This window comes from Zeugodacus cucurbitae, chromosome 6 (assembly GCF_028554725.1).
Source record: "Zeugodacus cucurbitae isolate PBARC_wt_2022May chromosome 6, idZeuCucr1.2, whole genome shotgun sequence".
NCBI lineage: Eukaryota > Metazoa > Arthropoda > Insecta > Diptera > Tephritidae > Zeugodacus > Zeugodacus cucurbitae.
In genome coordinates this window covers 36,175,633-36,186,032 of record NC_071671.1, presented here as the reverse complement: position 1 = coordinate 36,186,032, position 10,400 = coordinate 36,175,633, and the positions used below count along the sequence as shown (strand labels likewise).

Here is a 10,400-nt window from a genome sequence, read left to right as displayed (position 1 = left end):
TATGCTGGAATCTGGTACTACAGACGACCATATTTCGGGCCCCAGCGAAGTCGATCAGCCTCAGGCCGTTTGGCGATGTTTCGTCATGGAGGCTGAATTTTCCGACTGTTGTGCCAAAGACACCTTCTTTACCCACCCTGGCGTTAAAATCACCAAGCACGACTTTTACATCGTGGCGGGGGCAGCGCTCATAGGTGCGTTCTAGGCGCTCATAGAAAGCATCTTTGGTCACATCGTCCTTCTCTTCCGTTGGGGCGTGGGCGCAAATCAGCGATATGTTGAAGAACCTCGCTTTGATGCGGATTGTGGCTAGACGTTCATCCACCGGGGTGAATGCCAGGACTCTGCGACGGAGTCTCTCTCCCACCACAAATCCAACACCAAATTTGCGCTCCTTTATATGGCCGCTGTAGTAGATGTCACAAGGACCCACCTTCTTCCGTCCTTGTCCCGTCCATCGCACTTCTTGGATGGCGGTGATGTCAGCCTTAAGTCGTATGAGGACATCAACCAGCTGGGCAGAGGCACCTTCCCAATTAAGGGTCCGGACATTCCAGGTGCATGCCCTTATATCATTATCCTTAAAACGTTTGCAGGGGTCGTCATCAAAAGGGGGGTGTCTCATCCGAGGCTTTCGTAGATTTTTCATTGGGGGGTGTTTTTATGTGGTGGGTCCCAAACCCTACGCACAACCGCATAAGCGGGCTTCGCCTTCTCACTTTAGCTCGCCTTCAAACGGATGTCTGTTGGCTACCCAGAGGATACTTGGTCTAAAACCGGAAGTCGTGAGCTGCTTGAACCATGTGGAGAAGAATCGTTTCTGACCACTCCCAAGTGAGTGACAATCAAAAACTTTCCTCACTTGCGTGAACTTCTACACATGATCCCATCCTCCATATTGATATTGGAACATTTAAAAAATCGAAGAGACGACAGACAGACATCCGGGTTTCAACTTTTATCGTCATCTTGGTCATTTTGACACATATGTATTCATATAACTCGTTTAGTTTTAGGTATTAAAAATAACCGTTACGTGAGCAAAACCATTATACTCTATGTACAATATGTTGCGAGGGTATAGAAAATGAACAATATAAAGAATTATATTTTACATACATACATAATTCAAATTGTATTGTGTTTTAAATTAATTACTGGAATATGCGAATGAAGCCAAAATTTGCTAAACGTTCTAGGGGTCAAATGCAGAACGTATGATTAGATTATAGTTCATAAATATTGAAGTTTATTTATTTAATATAGTAAATAATAGTATTAAAATTCATATTAATAATATATAGCTTAATCTCTTCTTGCTCATATGTATGTATGTATGTATGTATGTATGTCTTTATTTGTAAATACATACATATGTGTAATTCTTTTAAACCACTAATATAATAAAAAAGCGTTATTTACAGTAAGTACATAATTAGACTTCAATATCACTGAAACACCATATAAAAGGATAATTAAAATTCAACACTTCTATTGGTCACACCGGGCAATATATAACTTCACAACATTTACTTTTTAGCTCCAATGGTCAATGTATATTTTCTGTTTTCCACCTTATGTTTCATATTTTTGGAATGTTCCCTATTAAAGTCAATATTTTGTAAATAAAACTACAAACATACCTTATTAACTTATATTTTTGGTTCATTGCGTTTGCCAGTTTGATATCGAATGAATAATTCGTAAAACACACGAGTTTGAAACTCGTAAACGCAATACAGAGTACTTTCATTGCGCAGGGGAAAAACAAATGCGTTGAACGAAATTATCAGAGTATATTTTTTTCGTTTGCGAGTTTTTTCACTTGCGCAACGCCTTACAGAGTAACCCCCTTGATTTCCGACCTTTAGATTTTTTTTATACCCAATATATTATACTTCATCTCTTTGGTTGAGTTTATCTCGCATATAGTATCTGAATAGAAGATGTCTCAGTATAATTTAGTGAAATTACTTTAATTAGTATAATACCATTTGTATGTAATGTAGTAATTAATCGATAATAATAGATGCTTTCTTTTTGTGAGGAAACTCGCAGACTCATAGTGTATCGGATATCTACATATATATTCTTCTATGTAAATAAATAAATACATATTTGTAGAATTATGTCGTTGTGAAGCGTGTCAGTTGCACCGTTGCTATAAATTGAAGGCAATTCTAGATTTCAGTAAACGTCAGAAATTTTGTTAGTATACATTTGCCATCTATGAATGTATGTACGTGTATTAAACTTCTTTATATGCAACAATCGTCTCGGAACTTTCGGTTTTGAATGCACTCAAAGCACACATTTGTAATTGATTTTTGTTATATACATACATATGTATATGTAGATAAATACATACATATGTAGAAATAACAACTCAGTAAAGAAAAAGATATACTTGTTAAACCTCAAACCTCTAATAGTTTTCTAAAAATATTTGACTGCTATTATTCGGCTTCTTCACATCGTTTCGATTAATAAGGCAATTTTTTTAATATAATAATTTTATATATAATATTAGACTTTAAGCATGCTTAAGCATTTAGATACAATATAACAACTTAATTCCCCAGACATCTAATGTGTAATGTTAAGTATAATGGCAATCATTTCGACAGCTTTTGCTTGGTGGGAAATGAGGAAGATGCGCACGCAAAATCAATTTTCACTATGTTTGTTGATTCACTCAAAACAACTCGTTTTTGTAAGCGACGAACGACAATCAACGGCAATGAGAAACGGCGCGAACAAAAAACTTGACGTGTTATTTAGCTCGTGGAAGGCACGCACCTTGCGCAGCGAGGGGTTCCGAACACAGCCGCCGTTGCAGAGAAGAAGGAAGAAGCCAAAAAGGAGGAACCGGAGTCGGAAGAAGATGACGATGTGGTTTTCGGTCTCTTTGACTAAACAGTTCAACACATTTTTTTTGCGCGATTTTATTATTCTTAACAGATTTGAATGAAACAACATTGCGTGACAAAAAATTGTTCGACTGTACATACTAGATTTGAAGTTCTTTCTCGTTTTTATTAACTCTGGTTTCCATAAGGATGCTCTGATAGCAATCCTTCGAGCTGGACTACTATTCGTTTTATATCATATAGTTGGTGGAATCTGGCGAAACATTTTCTTATAATGCCTTCTAATATAGTATTTGCGCACGCTTTTTAAAATAGCGTACATAGCTGGGATTAGTTGATTGATGTTCATATATGTATGCCTCTGCTGCATACTTTACTGTCTGATGCTCTGCGAGCGGTTGTCTTTTGTCGCCTGCATCACTTCCCACCCTGTCGGGTATAAAAGTAATTAAATAACGAGTTTTCAAACTCAGTCTAGATGCGATCGTGAACACATTGCAACAGAGCAACGATCAAAGCGGAAACGTGATATTACTATCGTCTAGATTCACTGTTATTGTTCTGATTGAGATTTCAGAATTTCGCGTCCAAAGTTATACTCAAGTAGAGAAGTGTGTTAATTTGCAAGAGTTCCGTACACGCAGTGTTTCCGAGAAATCCAGCCGTTTAAAAACAGTTTGTCTTACCAAAGTTATTTCCGACAGCGCGAAAGTTAAAACTTCGCAGTTCGATCGTCAATGTTATCATTAGTCAGTGCGACGTAGTAAAGTGAGTCATCGGCTATCGAAATAGAAGTCATTAAAGTAGAGAGTGCATAACTTGTTTACCTGCATACCATAAATGTGTACTAAAATATACATACATATTTACAAAAATCTTACAAATTTCAAATATTATAGTTTTAGAAAATTTTTTCGTAGCATCAATGAAATTCTCAAAAGGTTGTAGTAGTTCAAATTAGTTTACTGACTGCAAAGAGAGCATCGTGTGTAATAATAGCTGTCATCGATTGGTCACTTCTCTGCTCGCTATCTTTGGGCGCTGCTCGCCTGTCAAAAATTTTACATGTGAAAGCAACAACAAAGTTATCTAGTTGAATTCGTGCAGGAGAGTATGCGAATACCTATTTAAAAATTCTATCGTCGCAGCACTTGTCCAAGTCTGCGATAAAATGTCCTCTTAATCATGCGCAATAGTGTTGCAGCATATGTAAAATTAAATTTGGCAGTACTCAACAAGTGGCGATAGAATTTTTAATGAGGTATCCGCCTACTCTCTTGCACGAATTCAACTGGATAACTTTGTTATTGCTCTCAATTGTAAAATTTTTGACAAGCAAGCAGCGCCCAAAGACAGCGAGCAGAGAAGTGATCAATCGATGACAGCTTATATATGATTGCAGTTTGAGAGTGATTCATTTTCATTAATTTTTGTTTTGTTCTGTTTTTTGTTTTACATACGAATGCAATACAATATTTTTTTTCACTTAAGATTTTTCATCCCGTGCTGACTGTTGAATAAACTTAGTCATGTGAAAAATAATACGAATCAACTCAATTCACATAGTATGACTTATGTTACAGGCGCCAGTCAAAATTTATCTAAACAGTACAATTTTTACCATAAAATTGTAATGTCGAATTGAGTCATTCGCTTATTTGCATATACACACATACATATGTAATAGTATGTTTTTGACACACATATGATGAATCAATTATTTAAAAAAGAAAGACCGCCACTAACCACACTGACCACACATAAGAAAGACATATTTCTTCGAAACTTCTACGGTTCTATCGTTATTGGTTGAAGGGTTATCGTACTTTTAATACTCTGAAGAACAAATGTCTCTATGAAACCAATACAGAGAAGTTATTAACATTAACGAAAAATATGGAATATTATAATATCAGTACATCAACCCCTAGCATTAGGATTGCTAATAGCAAACGGCAGAGTTAACCCCGATTAACTGCGCTTTTAATCAATTCCAAATATGTAGGTGACAGATGGCAGCAAAGCGAGTTATAAACTCCCATAAACAGCTGATTGATAATAATATTTTCAGTTTGGTAAAATAAAATAAGATAGAAAGCAAATATTGCAGTTGTTAGTCGCACAGTTAGTACAAAATCACTAATTAATCAAAAAATATAAATAAATACGTTATTATTAGAACTTAGAAACCACTTTAGAAAAATTTAGCTATTTCATAGCATGCACATATTTTTGTTTACATTTATGTAATTGAAAAACAACTGTCAGTAGCCAACCACACCTTATTTCCAGCTAAATAACCTAAATGAGTAAAATATTGTTTCTAGCATTTCTTGAAAAACAACCTCCTACACTCCCATAAAAATTGTATGTTCAAATTTCCTTAAAGTGCGATAACCATCTGAAGCGTTAAATTTAACCAAAAGATTGAGCAGTAAGAATCAGTGTAAACATTTAAAACGTGTGTTTCGCTTTGGTGGACATTTTTAGATAAAATCTCATATCTCAGCGACTTCTCGACCTTTGATGCATAGCATCCCCTCGACATGTTCATATTAGTTTTGGAAGATCAGTTGTATCACCTTAAAACACTAATTTTACACCGGTATCTTCACTCAAGCTTTATTTAATTATTATCTAGCGAAAGTGCCAGATAGAATGCAGTGGTGGTCGTCACCCAGTTTCATACTGTAATATTAGGACATAAGGTCGATTAGTTGCTGAGATATGAGATTTTAGCTAAGAGTTGACTGCGACATACACTTTTTAAATGTATGTAAGGCCTAAGTTTAAACCATCGATGGTGTTACTTGAATAACATATGTTCATATGTTCCAAAACATCTCTATAAAAGCCAAAGCCACAGGAAGGTTTTGAGTAAAAACTGAATACTGCCTAATTATCGATTAATTAATAAAAAAATGTTTGTAGTTTTGGTTAAAAAGCGTGGGCGCTTTGTATTATATTTTTCTCATATTGTATATTTGTTTTTTTTTTTAACTATATTTATTTACCTCCTAGTTTCGAGTAGCGTCCAGGTGTTACGTTTTATTTAATCAAATATAATATTATTCAAATTAAAAACATTAAAAAATTGTAATTTTTTCCATTTTGAATGGTCTAAAATAAGTAAAACCAAACTTGATAGAATTGAAAATCGCACCATTAGGATGAATACGTACGAATTCAACTCGATAATTTTCTTGCTACTGTCACATGCAAATTGTTTGACCAGGGGGCAGGTAACGTACAGAGAAGTGACCAATCGATGACAGCTTTTATTTGATTCATCTGTTTAAAATTATGCAATTTTATTGTGTTATTAAGCTGCTTAAACGAAAATTTTTTCACCGTGCAAGTGATTCGGGAAAGCTCCCGAACTTTGAACTCGTGTGACTCATTTAGTTGTAGAACATATGTACATACAGTGAATCTTCCATAACTCGAACTTCTATTACTCGGAGATCTCCATAACTCGAACTTTTGTATTGGCAATATCATTTAGAATTCGAATTTCATACAAATCACTTCCATAACTCAAACTTCCTAAACTTGAAGTTCTCCAGAACTCAAACTCTTGAATTGGCAGTTGAAGTAAAATTTCATATAAATCTCCTTCCATATATCGAACTTTTCTATCAGGGCATAATACAAAATTTAAAATTTTACTATCGAGGCACAATTTAAAAAGAGTTTCTCTATATCTTATGTAGGAGAACAAAAAATATGATATTACTGCAATGGATTTCATAAGTCATGTAACAAAAGCATTGGATAAAGACGTAAAGAGCCAAACAATAGCAAGGTGCAACAAACAAAATTACAGAATACAGTACTTTTCGTTTAATTGACCCTATGGTTAATTGGTTTCCCCGTATAATTGAACGATGTTATCGGACATAAAATATAACATATGAAAGCACACGTAAATTTTCTCGGATAATTGGACTCGGTTAATTGGTTTTCCCGCTTAGTTGGTTCAAAATATATGTCATTAAAAATAAATTTCCTTTTAAATTTCCTCGGTTAATTATAATATTGAATATTAATTATAATGTTGAAAAAAGCTAATCTTAAGGATAAAAAATATTCAAATATTTGAAATACTTTAAGTGCACATACATATGCATTATCCTTTAAGGGGTTAGGTGTGTTTCCGAGGTTGAAAACATGAGTATATGTATTTACAATGTTTTGTTAATGTATACAATCATATATTAGGTTGCCAGGGAGATACATCCTAATATTTTATTCAGCACATTAAAGATACATATTGTGAAATTAATATTTTCAAATTTCGAAAGCTCAGCCGTTGGTACCTCATATTCCATGAAGTGGCCAAAAAAAGGTTCTTGCCGTGGGCATCATAAATCATTATTGGTTCATCCAAATCAACAAACCAAAAATATTTCTTGTTAATGAACGAAGGAAAAAGGAAAATATTAAAAATTTAATTTTTGATAGATTTTGAACAAAAAAACTAACTTTTGTGGTCAAATTTACGCCATATATGTACTGACTCAAAAAAATAGTTGTAATAAAGATGTTTGGAAATTTCAACAGAATCGCTTCATAGCTTTTCAAGAAATCATGTCCACTGACTTCAAAATTTGAGATAAACCCGATTAAAGTTTTATATTCATATTGATGTGGTCTGATGTTAGGATTTTCCTTCTATCTCTTGAAATTTTAATCGTATCTATTTCATGATTTTGGATAATATTTTAATATTGTACTATTTAATAAGACAAACAAATTTCAAATTTTGAATCCCTAATCCCTTAATTCACCAGGTGGTCCAAATAAGACTGATTCCTGTAATTGAACAAACTTTTCATTTTTTCGGGATTCTTTTAATTGAACAAACTATATTTTACAGTTTTTTGAAAAAATTATGTTTTAATTATTATAAAATTTCTATATTTTGTGGATTACGGTAATTCGAGTTAGAGAAGTTCCACTGTATTTGTACTATATACAGACAAATCTAGAGTATGTTTTCCTTGAGAGCACATATAATAATTAATGTACACAATCATTTGTATGTTTATACAGACTACTATTTATTTCGGAGTAGCGGAGTGGCGCACGAATATGTAATTTAAGGGAAAGTTGAGTAAGTAGAGAATGAAGCAACAGAAGTTAGTAGCATAATAACTAGAAATTCTAGTAAAACCACTGAGTCGAAAACTAGACGTTCACTAAAACGGTCGTGCTAGAGAACTCGTCGGGGCAGTGACGCGAATGCGCCAAATTTTCCGAAGATTATTCGGAATGCGTGACGGTCGATAGTGAAATATTCCGAAAGTAGCCATAAATACAACAAATACGGTGTAGGCTTTTGAAGGAGTGTAGTATATGAGTAGTTTAACTGTTTATTTACAAGTTTGTTCAGCGTAAATGAGAAATAGGGATCCCAAAATAAATGTTATTCATGTAGGTATATTGTATGTAAATAAAACGTTGCTCTTATACATATCATACATTTAAACGATCTAAAAGTTAAATTATATGGGACATGAATACGAGTTCAATTCAGTACGTTAAATGGTATTTCAAAGCTTTTGATATATATATATATACACGTACATATAAGTATGTATGTACATATTTATATTTACATGCAATTATAACATCAAAAGTACCACCTTAGTACGCATTATTATTAAGAAAAGATTCGCTCCAAATGGCATTGGGATATCAAAGAAGTTTGCTAATATTTACGATAAAAAGTCAGGCTATAGATATAGAACTCTGAACCGAAAACTATTTCCATCTATGTATATGAAATGATTTCTTTTTCGAAATGCATATTCCTAGTCAATTTTTTTTTAATATACAGTTCTTTGTACATATTTTTTAAGTATACAACAGCTGTATACGGTTGGCTAAGCGTTGGAGAAGAAACAATCGAATGCAATATCCAGATATTCAAACAGGCAGCACTTGTGGTGCAATCCTACGCTAAAATGTCCTCTTAATCATGCGCAATAGTGTTGCACTATTTCCTTTGGTGAAAAAACACTTAAATCCGTGCCAACATAAATTTGACCACTTCGTTCCTAGCTGGGTTCTTGCCTTACGTTTTCTGTAATCAATTAAAATTTATTTCAAATTAAAAACAATTAAAATATATATTTGTATTGTGCTTTTTGTCAATAATTTGGTCTAGAATCTAGATATGTATGTAGAAATTTGGTAGCACCCACGCAAGCGGCGATATAATTTTTAATGAGGTATCCGCATACCCTCTTGCACGAATTCAACTTTATCGCGAGCAGGGCCCAAAGATAGCGAGCAGAGAGGTAACCAATTGAATACAGGTAATATTAGTTAAAAGTCAAATTTCGCGAAAATATTTATGTTACAGCACAACCTAACCAGAAGAAGTTAAAAGACCTTGTCATTAAAATGGTATTTCAATATTTCCTAAGTTCAAAGTAATCAAAGTTTTGAAAATTTTTTCGATAAGAGATTTTTAAAAATTAGACCAACAGTTCAATTTGTCTTTTAGTGCTAAGCCTCCAAGTATCCCAAATACTTTTAGAAACACAGAAAACTTCGCGAATAACATCGCCACTATTATATTTCCTTGTCCATAAAAGTCGTGTCAAAGCCATCAATCAACACAAGCAGAATAAATAAGAAATAGTTTTAATAAAAATTATTATAATTTTACATTTATTTTAAGTTATGGATTCGAAATGATTCAAAAGAGTATTTTAAAAATTATATTTTTCCTTTATGTATGTACATTCTCTTGGTATACGACTAATCGACTTACCGAATTAACCGGATAGGGCATTATTCGAATAATAATATTCGGTTTGCAGTATCCGGATAGTCGCAAGTTGCCTACTATTCGGTAACCGTTCGTTGTCGACTATTCGAATAGTGAATGTTCATTAAATTTCTATGTTTATTGAAAATTGTGAAACTCATAAAAATTGCGCACAATTGACATTTTCACAAATAAAAACAAACAAAAATCAAAGAATGCTTGGATTTCAAACAATTTTTATTTTTTCAAATGGGCCCAGAGGAGCAACTATTCGAATAGTCGCAGCAGAACAACTATTCGAATAACCGTAGTATAACGACTATTCAAATAGTCGTAACATTGCGATTAATCGGTTTTCGGGTTATTCGAATAATTTTAAGAGCCCTAGTACGTACGTACATATACAAATATACATATGTATATTCTATTTAATAGTGTGGATTCTAACGCTGCCGTTACACGGGAAAGAACATGCTTTTAAGTTGATCACACGAAATAATTGTCAAAATTTGCATAAATTGAAAGCCGACGTAGGCTGCAGGCAACTTGATATTCAATTATTGATACAGAGATGCTGTCGTCAAAGAAACTACATCCATTTATCGTCAAAGTGGATTCATAAGTCTTATTTTTAAATTAATCTGTACATACGTCGGAAGATTCACTTAAATTTTAATAATTGTAAATTTGGAGAACTCTGCACTCAGCTGATCATTTCATGATCATCAACTTGAAACACTTCTTGCACG

General features: G+C 33.5%; 1 protein-coding gene across 2 annotated transcripts in view; it reads left to right on the top strand.

The window, feature by feature from the left end:
- Positions 1-3,348: 3,348 nt before the first annotated feature.
- The window catches only part of LOC105219853 (matrix metalloproteinase-14), a 42,401-nt gene continuing 35,349 nt past the window's right edge, over positions 3,349-10,400 (top strand). The window contains exon 1 of one of the 2 annotated variants that reach the window (XM_054234636.1): positions 3,349-3,638. The gene's annotated coding sequence lies outside the window, so the exon portion shown is untranslated. Of the gene's footprint in view, positions 3,639-8,289; positions 8,307-10,400 lie in introns of those variants that run through there. The other variant, XM_054234638.1, reaches the window with a different exon arrangement.